At 39.0% G+C, this 12146-nt stretch overlaps 1 protein-coding gene across 1 annotated transcript in view; it reads right to left on the reverse strand.

Annotated features, from left to right (window-relative positions):
• LOC308105787 (sacsin-like) overlaps positions 1 to 8961 on the reverse strand; it is a 141662-nt gene extending 132701 nt beyond the window's left edge. The window contains exon 1 of the mRNA XM_080456714.1: positions 8941 to 8961. The gene's annotated coding sequence lies outside the window, so the exon portion shown is untranslated. The remainder of the gene's footprint in view (positions 1 to 8940) is intronic.
• Between the last annotated feature and the right edge of the window lie 3185 nt (positions 8962 to 12146).

Here is a 12146-nt window from a genome sequence, read left to right on the forward strand (position 1 = left end):
TAATCAATATAACACACTAGTGATGTTTAATGTTTTGCTAGGTGGTACTAAATTGAGATGACTAATTCTAATATTAATAACAAAATAAATTACAAAATTAAATTCAGTTGAATGAGAGGTGCAGGTTATATTAATATGAGCAGACATCAAGATACAAGAAAAAATACACTATTCATGTAATAATGTATTTGACATAGTCATTTAAAAACATGCAATATGTAATTACGTTAAATGACAGAATAGTAATACCATAGTACTAATAATAGTAATAGTAACAGTTGTAGCAGAATGAGCACTGGTCCCACCTTCAAAATTTGTCCACCATCAGGATATCTACGTAGAATATCTTTCAGGTAGTCAATGAATGGAGGAGCTGTTGCACCAAACGCATTTCTAAACAGAAAAACGTGATTAAGCCTACACATTGCAATGAAAACAATGCAGTATACATTAGCATTCAAAAGTTTGAAATCACCCAGCAAGGCTAATGTTTTTGATAGAAATTGATACTTTTATTCACCAAGATTCACATATAGGCAAGACATGTTGCAATGTTGCAAATTGCTGTATTACTACCAGAAATTACTGATAATTGCGATGCCATGCGAGAGTGCGGTCTAGCCAACATCAACTCGGGACTCCTGAATCGCTGCCCTCCACACTCTCCTATCTAGCACTAGGGCTGAGCATCATGGTCTTGAGCTCTACACTGCACAGCAAAGCACTATTTTCAGAAGGCATTATTTTTGTTCATGATAAACCTTTTTAGCCCCTCCTTAATCATGTTTAAATGGGAATTTAACTTAACACTTTTGGGGTAAAACATTTTGGGACTATTTTTAAGTTGCTTGATTCAATATTTAGATATTTGATTAATTTAAATTAATTTGATCAGACACGTGCCTACTGTATATAAGCCAATTGAACTTCAAACAGCTAAATTGCAGTTGTTGTACCCTATTTTGTTTCTCAATTCATACTTACCATGTCTTTGTTAACTGCTATTATTTATTATTGCTTATTATTTGTTGTTGTTTTTTCACTATGAATGTTCAATCACTTCTGTCCGAAAAAAAAGCATATCTGACTGACCTGGGGAACATTAAAAAAAATCCATTTTGAAATTGAAAAGAAAAGAAAACATTATGACGGGAAATAGGGATTTTTTTGTGACTTTTTAGGCTAATTGGAGACACCTGCCCAAAACAAGGTTTTTCGAGGTCTAATATATGTGGGCCCCTGTTTTGGTCAAAAACTACCCCTAAGCCTCACAAAAATTCGCACACACAAAACTGTTATCTTCACAGATGATAAAAGTTCAAATTGGAATATGTATCACACTATCAAAAAAGATGAATCATATCTGGGAGGAGTCAAACATTGTTATGTTTTTGTGTATTGTTTATTTGATTAATTGATTGGCTGAAATCAATTTAAAGGTGATGCTTCTGAATAGGAAGATAAAGGAACACTACTCACCGAGTTTTCTTCCTGTTCATCCTTCCTGGATAGGATCATGTAACAGAAAAAAATATTAACTTTATTTTATTTATTTGTATGAGATTTCAGTATTGTTTTCCTTTTTTATCAACTTTAACAGTAAAGGAAGTTTAATGTAGGTTAATACAGTTTCATAGTCACACAGAAATAGCCTATCCATTTGGTAATCCTTAAAATACAGAAACTGCTTATCAAATCTGCGTATCAGTCACTAATTGATTCTTGTTGGCTCCAGTGTTGGCTCCAGTGTGCCAATTAATCGGTCATCTAGTAGATGTATATTGGAAAAATATTGCCTGGTTCGTTACTAGGTATAGGACTAATTGCAGGTGGATTGCGCAATCCCTATTGCCCTCTTGTTTTTAAGAGCCATTACATTTCTAAAGCCACCTAACACAAATGACACATTTCACAATAGTCATGTGCAGCTGGCCTGACCAGTCAGGTACCCAGAGTACCTTGTACCAAAATATTATGATTAGCAATGTTTATTTGTTTATTTCTCCACAGAAAAACAACAACAAAAACGCATAGCTAACAGTGTAGTGTGTGGGGGGGAGGCCATGTGACCATCCACTCCATGCATCATACCACTAAGCAACTGACCAGACCAAAATGACCACATAACAGACCACTTAACTGGTAGGACCACAGGGACCACACACAGACTACTGAAATAAAATTGCTTCGCACATGCTATGCAGATAGATAGATAGATAGTGTGGTATAATTGAGGCATGACCATAGCCATAGAAATGTGCCCGGATGAAAAGTGGGTGTTCAAAGAATCCTTTTTATTCAATGAACATGACATCTGTGTGTAGCCAAATCAACCACATTACTGTATATACAGACATTTGACATGGTAAACCTCCTGGTCCTGCTTCTGACCACTCACAAACAAGCTTTTAAGAACAATAGACTTCTTGGCCAGCCTTTCGCGCACAATGGATCTGCCTCCTTTACACTGACACATGACAACTTACTTTAACCCTTATCTATAAAAGTGTACTTTTACACAAGCTCATATTATGAAATTTTTGTTTATCATCTTATTATCTTCAAAATAAGCCCACACATATATGTATTCAACCTTATGAATGATTTAAACAAAAAGAGATGATTTAAAAGAACATGACATTTTCCTGCTTTCCTAGCTGGTTTCTTCCCCAACTACATTTCACCAATGTTCATACTTGTGTACTTACTACAAAATAAGCTTTTACTATGAGATAATAATAATAGTATAAATTCAATCTGGGTCTGCATTACTTTACCAGAGGTTTTGGGGGAGAGAGAGAGAGAGAGAGAGAGATAAACAGATGCATTCACTTCAGCCATCACCCTTGTGTGACCAGGGCACTTAGGCCCGGAAACAGGATAACAGACTACGCCAACCTAGGAGTTTCACCCAGAGAATATTATATAATGCACAATATACATTGAATACCAGACCACAGGTCGATAATAATAAGGAGGAGCAGAGACGTGCGTTTCCAGTTTAAAAATAATGTTTGTTTTATTTATAATTAAAGGCAGAATAAGCAACTATCAATAATACTTCAAACTAGAAGGTCAAGGTCAGGAGGTTTAGGCAATATATTTATTTAGCAATTTCACAACTAATTAAAATGTGGGTTAAAGGGTTAAAAGGGGCAAGAGCCTAAGATACCAGTAGCAGGGAGGTATAGGTGTCCTTAGCACACAGGGGGAGGCAGGGAGTGAGGGAGTGAGGAGAGAGCACCGCCACCAAAAGCGCACACAATTGGCACACACGCACTTCACTCACTGCAAGACACAAGAGAAAAATTTTAAAACACACGCAACGCTAGGTTATTCAAAATACTGAGCATGCAAGCAGGATATCATGCACTAAAGATAAAACCAAACTCCAATACTACAGCCCATCACCAGTGACCACCCACCTGTCGGGACCACAACTATGACCACCCGTATTACTGGTACGGCCGGAGCCAAATATACCTCAGTTTATAATATTCGTTTTACACAAGAGCTGGTTTGCACACCGAACATAAACAAAAATAAACCTAAATGAAACTAGAAAAAGTGCTCCTCGGAGCACAGGTCAGGTAGGTTATTGTGGCCTCCTGGTGGCGCTATAATAGGCCAATGTTTAAAGGGTGCCATTTGTTCTTAGGCCTTGCACGGCAATCGGACACTGCATTCATGGTTTGAGGCATTTTGTGCAAAAAAAATGTTTTGCTAAATTAGACCTGCTGGTGGCGCTATAACAGGCCAATGTTAAAAGGGTGGCATTAGTTCCCAACATAGTGTGAATGTGCGTACAAAGTTTGACCTCAATCGGACGGTGCATTCATGATTTGCGGAATTTTGTTCAAAACAAGCCACTACTGCAAACTTTAGATGTCAATCTTAGCCAATGAGGATGGAATATGAAAAATCAAACACATCCGTCTTGATCACATGACTATGGAGATCATGTGTACCGATTTGCGTGAAATTTGGATAAAATCGGAAGGAGTAATTTAAAAAAAAATGTTTTACATAAGTCGGCCTCCTGGTGGCGCTATAAAAGGCAGATGTGAAAAATGCAGGGCAAAGGTTTTTCCTTTACCTCTAGGGAGTGCGCATACAAAGTTTTACACAGATCGGTGCAGTTATAGGTTAAAACATGAATCGGCCTGTTATAGCGCTACCATGAGGCTGATTTGAAAATTTTCAAGTGGCATTTATTCCTCGGCATAGTGGAAATATGCGTGCAAAATCTCACGGAAATTGCATGCTGTGTTCATGATTTGAGGCATTTTGTTGAAAACGGAGCACTCCTGCAAACTTTGGAAGCCATTTTGAGCCAATCAGGATGAAATATGAAAAATCTGAAAGACCCGTTTTGTTTAATGACTATAGAGATACTGTGTACCGATTTGCGAGATTTTTGGACAAAATCTGTAGGAGTACTGTCAAAAAATATGTTTTGCACAAATCGGCCACCTGGTGGCGCTATAAAAGGCCCATGTGAAAAATTTGGGGCAGAAGTTCGGAATTGGCATCCAGGGAGTGTGTGTGCACAGTTTCGCTGCGATCAAGCCAACGGTGGCGGAGATTAGCTGATCACAGACGGACACACACACACGGACGGACGGACAGACAGACAAACGGACGGAGGGTAAAACATACTCTCTCGCCATGCCTTTCGGCCTGGCGGAGACAATAACCAAATCAAATAATAACCAAAAATAACTAGAAAAAGTGCTCCTCGGAGCACAGGTCTCCGCCAGTTCAGGTAGGTTATTGTGGGGCAGCAATGTTCGGAATTAGCCAATCAGGATGGAATATGAAAAATTGGACGGAACCATCTTGATCACTTGACTATATATATATATGTGTACCGATTTGCATGATGTTTGAATTTGTAGGAGTAATATAAAAAAGAAAAGTGTTGCAAAATTGGCCTCCTGGTGGCGCTATAATAGGGCAATGTTAAAAGGGTGGCATTTGTTCTTCAATGTAGTGCGAATGTGCGTGCAAAGTGTCACCACAATCGGACGCTGCATGCATGATTTGTGGCATTTTGTTCAAAACGGGCCACTCCTGCAAACTTTAGATGTCAATGTTAGCCAATCAGGATGGAATATGAAAATTTTAAAAGATCCATCGTGATCACATGACTATAGAGATCAAGTGTACCGATGTGCGTGAAATTTGGATACATTCTGAAGGCTTAATATCAAAAAATGTGTTTTACATAAGTCGGCCTCCTGGTGGCGCTATGAAAGGCAAATGTGAAAAATGCAGGTCAGTTGTTTTTCCTTGGCCTCTAGGGAGTGTGCGTGCAAAGTTTCATGCAGATCGGTGCAGTTATAGTTAAAAACACAAATCGTCCATTTATAGCGCCACCATGAGGCTGATTTGAACATTTTCAAGTGGCATTTCTTCCTTGGCCTAGTGGGAATGTGCGTGTGAAATCTCACGGAAATCGCAAGCTGCGTTCATGATTTGAGGCATTTTGTTGAAAACGGAGCAATCCTGCAAACTTTGGAAGCCAACCTTAGCCAATCAGGATGAAATATGGAAAATTGGACAGATCTGTGTTGATCACATGACTATAGAGATACTGTGTACTGATTTGCGTGATGTTTGGATAATATCTGTAGGAGTACTGTCAAGAAATGTGTTTTGCAAAAAGCGGCCTCCTGGTGGCGCTATAAAAGGCTAATTTGAAAAATTTGGGGCAGAGGTTCTGCTCTGGCATCCAGGGAGTGTGTGTGCACAGTTTCGCTGCGATCAAGCCAACGGTGCCGGAGATTAGCTGTACACAAAATGACAGAATGACGGACACACGGACGGACGGACGGACAGGGGGCAAAACATACTCTCTCGCCATGCCTTTCGGCCTGGCGGAGACAATAAGGACAAAAACAGCAGGGGCAAACGGAGCTTCTCCTCTATAACTAGTTAGAGGGAGCAGCACAGACTGGACAGACGGACAGCACGCCACCTTCGCTTACGAAGAGAACAGGTCGGGGAGGGGGGAGCAGTGAGCACCTTAAAGAGGTGGTGCCATGGTTTTACACTTTTTCTGACTTTTTTCAAACGCCAACTAACCAGCGGCCGCGTTCAGCTGCCTATTAATCAGCCTGGTGATTACAGGGGCGTTGCATTGCGTTGCTAGGGGCAACGAAAGCTCAACCCACTACAATCGCATAAAGACAATAGTATTGTAATATTTAGTTTTTTAGTCTTCTAGTTCATGTTTTATTAACACATCCAGGACCCGATTACACGACAATAGATAGATAGATAGATAGATAGATAGATAGATAGATAGATAGATAGATAGATAGATAGATAGATAGATAGCTTTAGATAGATAGATAGATAGATAGATAGATAGATAGATAGGCCTGCCCTAAATAGACAATCATTAACACTGGACAGACAGACATGCCTGTTAAAAGGCTGCCATGGCTTTTAACTTTATTAACTTTAGCTCTTTATTAACTAACTTGCTTCAGTCAATGAATGATTTTTTTTTTTTTTGTAAAGCACTTTGGCGTTTCCAAACATAGTTACAAAGGTATAATGGGAAAAATGGACGCTCTATATTCTGATAGTTCAGTAACGTTTGAACAAAAAAAAAACAGAAAATACAATTTCAGTTCGGGATACCATTTAATCCAATCAGGAGAGGGACATTTATCTGCTCTTTACATCAGGGGTCTTCAAAGTTTTTCAGACCAAGGACCCCCTAGCTGAGAGAGAGATGAAGTAGGGACCCCCGCATCTTGTATTCATGACATGTTAAATGAACCACAACCTTCAATACTTTGTAATTTAAACTTGACCGTTGGCTCTGTACTTGGTCTGCTCTTTTGTCCCCTCGACACCAAACCTCTTTGCCGAAAATAGCAGATCTACAAGCTCACAATGCCTGTAGTGTGCTTATAAATCTGCTATTTTCGAAGAATTCCACTGCCCTTCAAGGTCTCCAACTCAAAATAAACAAAACTACTTCGCCACTCACCGAAAACAAATGCTGTTTTGTGTTGTTGAAAGTCTATTCTCCAATGTGGGAAGCCTCTCAGGACCCCACCTTCTCTGTATAATACACTTTTTGGGCAGAAAATGAAATAATGATAATAATAATGTCGCGAGACGGAAATTATTTTATTTATTCCACTGCGTCCTCTACAGATCTGGTCAATATAAATGACCATCGACCAGATCTGTAGGGGTCGCAGTGGAGTAAATAAAATAATTTCCATCTGGCGGACATAATTTATTTTCTGCCCAAAAAGTTTATTATACAGAGAAGGTGGGTTCCTCAGTTCCTGAGAGGCTTGCCACCGTGGAGAATAGACTTTCACCAACACAAAACAGTCTTTCGGTGAGTAGCGAAGTAGTTTTGTTTATTTTTACTACAGTTAGAGACCTCGCAGGGCAGTCGAATTATTTGTCTATAAGCAGATCCGAGCGCGCCTGCCAGGGCGTTAGAGATAACTCACTAACGCTCTGGATCAGGGCTATCCCCCATCCATCACTTCCAATTTCACTTGTTTATCTTGCAGCCTATGTTGTATGAGTTCTTTCTCCTGATTGGATGGAAATATTATCCCGACCTGAATTTTAACTTTCTGTTTAGAGCTGGAGAAACTGCGGAGTAGGCCTACACCGTTACGGAACAATATCCGATATTGTTCCGTAACGGCGTTCTCCGCAGTTTCGCCGCGTAGCGTGGAATGTAATGTTGACCGGGCCAGGATCTGTATCCCCCCTGCGGTGCGGGGCACGGGGGCACATACACGCGCAGCGGCGCAGCACGTGCGATTTTTTAAAAATTAATTAAACGACCATAAAGCAACATAAACAACACACTCTACTCTACCATCCTTCAGTGCGGAAAACGTAATTTAATGATCTGACAGTTGCCTATATGCCTCCTACACTACGGTACTTAACAGCTCACACTTGAAGATATGCAGGAGTAGGCAGCTTATTATTATTATTTTAGCTTTGTAAAAGGTGCGAATGGGGCAGCCAATGGGCGCGTTCGAAAATTACGCACCGGAGCACACTCGCCTATCAGTTTGTATTGGCCAGTGCGCTCAGTGCTGTATTTTCGAACGCACCCAAAGTATCACTGCAGTAACGTGAACCTCAAAGTTAGCACCCCATATGATGAAAATATGGGGGGGAAATTGTGTCATTCTTTAGTGCTGGATTTGTGCTACATTGTGCCGTAAATTGTAGAATTTGTGCTGGTATCATTTTTTTAATATCAATATCTATATGGTTTTGAGCTTTGCTGAGCCCAGCACGGCAGCACCCCCCAGTTTTTTGGCTCTAAATCGACCAAAAATTGTCTCATTCTTTAGTGCTCATTGTGCTTTCTTTTTGCTGAATCCAGCACCCAGTGGTATCCCCAGGAATTACACCCCCCCCCCCTGGGCTCAGCAAAGCTCAAAACCATATAAAAATTTTGCACAATTGTTGATTGTCGAAATTGGAGCCAAAAACTGGGGGGTGCTGCCGTGCTGGGCTCTAAAGCTCAAAATCATATGCACAAATCCAGCACTAAAGAATTACACAATTTGTATTCATATTTTCATCATATGGGGTGCTAACTTCACTTAGGTGTAACATGAGCGTCGCGGACGGTGGCTGTGTCTATTGTTGTCGGAGCAGAATTATTTTTTAGGGCGAATCTTGCCCAGGAGTTTGAGCAGCTAGACGGGGCAGGCAGGGTATCACTTTTGGAGCTCGCCCTCCCTCCAATCTATCAAAAACCCGCCTCCATCCCATAAAACCACTGAGTTATAACTGTTAGTAGATAACTGTTACTTTTCTTAGGTCACTTTTTATTCTATTCCTATCAAATTGCCTGCCCTTTACGTTAAACTTGATGACAAAGATAATCATAAATAATAATTATCCAATCAAATAATTGGGCTACATTACCTCAGTCATGGTCTTATGAGAACAGTCAGGTAACTCAGGTTGCAGTCAGATCAGCTCGCTCTCTGTCAATGATCACTGACGTTGTAATCTGTAGTTTTATATAGGTCTACTATTTTTTTCTTTTTTTTGGTCTGGGTTAATAAATGCCAGCTCATTATCCTTTCATCATTTCCTCAATGCGAACTCAAACATCAAGAAACGAAACTTAATACATTTCTTGGTACGCAAGGCAATGAAACGAAACGTTTACGTAATAAGCTGAATTCATTGTGGTTATAAAAGTGGAATAAAGGTAGCCAATATCTGTTCCGTTTCCTATGCTTTCCTGTGTTACCTATGCATTCAATATTAATGTAGGCCTACATGGCAGTGTTAATTTAGTTGACTAAAAGACTAAAAGACCAAGGTTTTGATATTTAAATAGAGTTGATAAAGGGTCGTAAATCCTGCTCTATGTTAATTAAAACTATTTGTAGTTAAACCGCTGAAAACCCAGTGTAAAAAGGATGAGACGAAATCAAAGACAGACACAGGCCGGTTCTCAAATTAAAAGGTTGACATTGTATTAAGAGAAAGAATCAATCCACGAGGCACCGTACAGCAAAAATATCTCTCTCATATTTCAAATACAGGCAATAGTATTTATACACAAGTTGGAGTCCGGACATCAGATATAAGGTGGATCCTAACGATTGGTTAAGACCCTTAGACGTCATATCATATCTGATGAGCTGTCAGGCATCAGGGTGTCATCATAATAAGTTGTTGTTCATCTTATAGTGTCCTTGTGTACTACTTTTGGTTCCATATACAAGTTATTCCTTCGATATCATAGGACATGTGGCAGGTTTATCTGTGACAGGGTGACAGCTGACAGAGTAAATTAGTGACAATATCCCGGTCATACAGAGATATAGGTCATGTACAGAGATACAGGTCATTAGGACATTAAATCACAAAGCGTTGACCAAGACATGTTTTTACTGATTGGAAACATATGTAGCCGGCACCAGATAGCAAATATGGAGTCAGCTACATGGCCTTGGTAGAGAAAGTATAGTAGAGTTACAAAAGGCATGTTTACAAGACTGAAGTAGGCCTACAGGCCCAAAAAGACATCACTATATTAATTTGACTGGTTGGAGGTTTATGGACCCTAGACACATTATGATAATTAAGATAACGAGATTAACTCCATCAAGTCGACTAAGACTATAGACTAAAACTAAACAATTTCAGAAGACTAAAATGGGACTAAAACTAAACGGTGTGTTATTCAAAAGACTCAGACTAAAGACTAATTCAGAATTTGCTGTCAAAATTAACACTGATGTACGTAGTGGTGTAAAGTAACAAAGTACATTTACTCGAGTACTGTACTTAAGTCAAATTTTGAGGTATTTTTTACTTTACTGGAGTATTTCCAATTTTCATTGCCTACTTTTACTTCTATTCCACTACATCTCAGAGACAAATATTGTACTTTTACTCCACTACAATTATTTGGGAACTTTAGTTACTAGTTACTTTGTAGATTTAGATTATTATTACAAAACATTCACCACTTCAGCCCTATTTAGACTTTGGCTATTTGAAAATAGACGATCTACAAGCTCACAATGCGTCACGATGCAATGCATTGTGAGCTTGTAGATCGGCTATTTTCAAAAAGATTTTTATACATTTGAAAACTTGTGAAATGGGACATTCTGCATCATGAGTAGCCTACTTTTATGTTAGCTTCCTTAAGTATATTTTGATACCAAGACTTTTGTACTTTTACTCAAGTACATTTTGAATTCCAGACTTTTACTTGTGAACAGAGTATTTCTACAGTGCAGTATTGATACTTTTACTTAACAAAAAAATTTGAGTACGTTTTTCACCACTGGTTGTACCTGTGCCTTTTCTAATTAGAGGTCTAATAGCTACTGTTGATTCTGTGATGCATTTGTCTTTTATAATCATACACATTCAAACTGTTAGTGAACGGTACCACTCTTATTGTATATTTTAGATTTAGTAGCCTAGTTTAGTGGGTTTGGGAAACAAAATTGCTGGCTACTTTTCTATTCATTGAGTACAGGACCCCAATGGAAACAAGCCATAGGCTTTCTTGGGTTTAAAATCCTCTTAGCAGAATTTATTTGATCAGAATTTATTGAGAGGATAGCCCCTTGAGATGAAGCATCTCATTTTAGAGGGGGTCCTATGCACATACATAAAACATTTCATACAGTACACAATACACAATACACAATACACATATGTACAGATACAGTTAGCTTGCTCACCCTCTCTCACCCACACCCCCATTCACCAACTCGTTTTAAACAAAGAAGTCGAGAATACAGTACTATGACCTATCTCAAAGTCAGAGATAAACATATGTACAAGCAGTATTAAAAGCATGAACAGGTAGTTTCGAGGTGTGAATACAGGGAAGTCCTGAAGCGGCCAAAAGAGGTAACTGATCTGAGAGAAAGAGGAAGGTTGTTCCAGTCAGATGGAGCTTTGTAATGGAATGACCTTCGTCCAGCTACAGAACATATTCTTTTGGGAACAGTAAAATAGGGACGTTGTGAATGTCTAAGCGGGTATGGTGATGTATATGGTTCCAGAGATTGTTTCAGGTAAGAAGGACAGTTAAAGTGAACACATTTAAAAAGGAATAGGTAGGGGTGGGCAGCATTTATTTCCAGGGGGCCATACTGACTTGATAAAGTGAAAGGGCCACACATTGTAGCCTGCAGTTTAATTGAAATTTGAAACACTGCATGAATTTTGTAGACATGCCAGACTACTTTACAATAAGGTCCTTGCTTTCACAACAAGAATTTTCAGTTACAAAATGTTGACTTTTTTTCTTTCTTTACAGCTGTACTGTCTGTACAGTATCACTCTGGCATAGGCCTATATGAGGTTATGAAAAGATTACTTAGCTTACATAAAACAATTCATGTACCTCAATGCCGGATCAACTTTTAAATGAGCCTTTAAATGTATACAGTAACTTATCTTATCTGATATGCACCACTCCAGGTCACTGTTAAAACACATCGCATTATTATGTTATAATTATGGACTCACAGTAGACTGTTTCACTGTTACATTATAAACATAAAACATTTGAGTACATAGGGATGGAGGAACGCAGGTATAGTACTCAAATGGTAAATATTAATTACTATTAATTCGAGTTGAAC

The sequence above is a fragment of the Gymnoscopelus braueri genome (genome assembly GCF_963280865.1).
Source record: "Gymnoscopelus braueri genome assembly, chromosome: 18".
Lineage (NCBI taxonomy): Eukaryota > Metazoa > Chordata > Actinopteri > Myctophiformes > Myctophidae > Gymnoscopelus > Gymnoscopelus braueri.